This window comes from Antechinus flavipes, chromosome 6, assembly GCF_016432865.1.
Source record: "Antechinus flavipes isolate AdamAnt ecotype Samford, QLD, Australia chromosome 6, AdamAnt_v2, whole genome shotgun sequence".
In the NCBI taxonomy this organism is placed as follows: domain Eukaryota; kingdom Metazoa; phylum Chordata; class Mammalia; order Dasyuromorphia; family Dasyuridae; genus Antechinus; species Antechinus flavipes.
The window spans coordinates 165,666,229-165,668,847 of record NC_067403.1 but is presented as its reverse complement, the minus strand read 5'-3'; positions in this window follow the sequence as shown (position 1 = coordinate 165,668,847).

The following is a 2,619-nucleotide window of genomic DNA, read 5'->3' as shown; positions in this document are numbered from 1 at the left end:
TTCCAATTGAGGAAATCATTTACTCTTGTGTTTTCTCTGGTATATTCCACTTTGTAAAAATTTCCCTGATTTCCATTTGCTCTTTTCCTTGACAAAGTTTCCTTTTGTAATTATCATTTGGTAGAAGGGACTAAAATGTTGGTTGTAGGTTTATTCACTTAAAAGTGATTTTTGTTCTGAATCTTAGAATTGTATCCCTGGACTAGAGATATATGCAGGTGGCTGACAGAAATAAGCCTAGCTTATTATCTTTCTTCTCTTATTGATGAAGCTAGCATTTCTAATACAATTTTGAATAGTAATGGTGATAGCAGGCAATCTTGTTTCACTCCTGATGTTACTGGGAATGGTTCCAGTTTATCCCCATTACCTATTATGCTTGCTGATGGTTTTAAATAGATGCTACTGACTTAAGGAAAAGTCCATTTATTCCTATACTCTCTAGTGTTTTTAATAGGAATGGATGTTGGATTTTATCAAATGCTTTTTCTGCATCTATTGAGGTAATCATATGGTTTTTGTTAATTTGGTTATTTATATAGTCAATTATGCTAATAGTTTTTCTAATACTGACCCAGCCCTGCATTCCTGATATAATTTCTATTTGGTCATGATGTATTTTGATATCTTTCTTGAACACTAGATTTCAGCCTCAACCTCCCTGGATCCTGCCACTTTCTCCACTCAGATGCTTGGTGGGCAGACCCCTCCTTCTAACCTTTGGACACATGGACCAGATTTCAGATTAAATTTACCCATGTTGTCTATGAGTTAGCTGCCTCTCTCTCTGTCTTTCTCTCCCTCTCTTTCTCCCTCTCTCTCTCTCTCTTTATAAATAAACAAATAAATATATATATAATCTCCACTCCTATCACACATAAAAAAGAGAAAACCTGCTACTCTCTGAGGCAACTAGGTGGTACAATAAGTAGAGCAATAGACTCAAAATCACGAATTCATTTTCAGGAGTTCAGATCTAGCCTTGGACACTTTCTAGCTATGACATCCTGGGTTATCACTTAACCTTAGTGTTCTTTTCTGTAATATGGGGATAATAATTGAACCTACCTCCTAGAATTGTTGCGAATATACAATGAAATAACATTTATAAAGTGTTTTACTAGCCTGAAATATCTATATAAATGATAGGTTCATCATCATGATGGAAAAGGCCTAGGGAGTCAAGGGAATGACTAAGTAATATGCACCTCTGATCTACAAAGTTCCAAATAGTCTAATCTCTAAATCCAAACCATCAGTATAGACAATGTTGCCCACGCCATCTCCAGGGCAAAAAAAGTAAATATATTAAAAACAACAATGAAGTAAGACACAAAAGTTATTTTTTTAATTACACCACAGCATAGAATAACAACTTCCATTATTATTAACAAAATGATATTTTTCTACAATTCCAGATGATTACATTTGTATTATACAAATTTTAACATCTTAAATTATACATCAGGTTAAAATGAAAACTTGTATTAAGGTTGATCACAGATTGTGATGTGATAGCCTTCCCTCTTGAGTATAACTGATTTATTTTCCTTCTTGTACACCTTATAACTTTTCCATTAGATGCTGCAGTGAAATTTGAATCCATGTTTATCATTCATTGTAAACAGACCAGAGGCAGTAGGAGACTCTCCTGACTAAGCTAGAGTATTAATCTGTTTCCTATTACTATAAAAGAAGCAATTTCATTTCCTGGGTGATTCCCAGCAGCTACACTGGGGTGGGGGTGGGCAGTTGAGGGGAAGAAGAAGGGAAGGACCCAGTTCTCTTTTTTAAAATTATAATAGTTATAATTCTTCTGCCAAAAGTTACCCTGGAAGTGGGCAGGTTGCCCTGACTGGCCCTACTTTGCCCTCCCATTCATTTTCACTTTCTAACACAAAATGGGATCAGGAAAAAAATGCTATTGGGCCCAAGGGTACAAACATTCCTGTTCCAAGTCATTTAACTTCGTTCTATGAGGACTTAGGACTGACAAGTCTCCTTTTCAGTTCTGTTCCCCTTAGTCCCCAAGAGCTTGCCTTAAAGTTCTTGGTTGATGTGGTCCCTGAAATTCAAGGGCCTGATTCTAGGCCTCTTCCCCAACAGGGAGTGGGAGTGGGAGTGGGAATTCTTTGCACCTTTCTACAAGGCCAAATGTCTCTCCCCCTCTCCCTTTGTCTCTTTGTTGTATGAGGGCTGTCATGCGTGATCTTGGGGCAAATGCTGTAGGGGACCTGCTTGACCCTGACCCTGGGCCTATTCTAGCTTATGAAAATTACTAACAAACATTTTCTAATTTTTTTCTAAATGTTTTTAGTGATTTTCTAAAATCAACAACATAAGTTTTATATATAAGAACAATTAGAACAAGTTTAGATTTGTTGAACCATAGAAGGAACACTTGCCCTGTTTTTTGAATTCAGGTATCAAGTTGCCTTTAACATAAAAAGAGATTTTGTTTTTAGCAGTCTTAAACATTTCTAACATGATTTAGAGCTAGAATTATGGCAGAAAAACTTTATTTCCCCTGGACCCTAATTGCCAATTAGTTTCTCCATGCTATTTGACCTGACCACTTTGGCCAAATGAAACTTCTGACCTAAAGAAAATCTTGAGGGA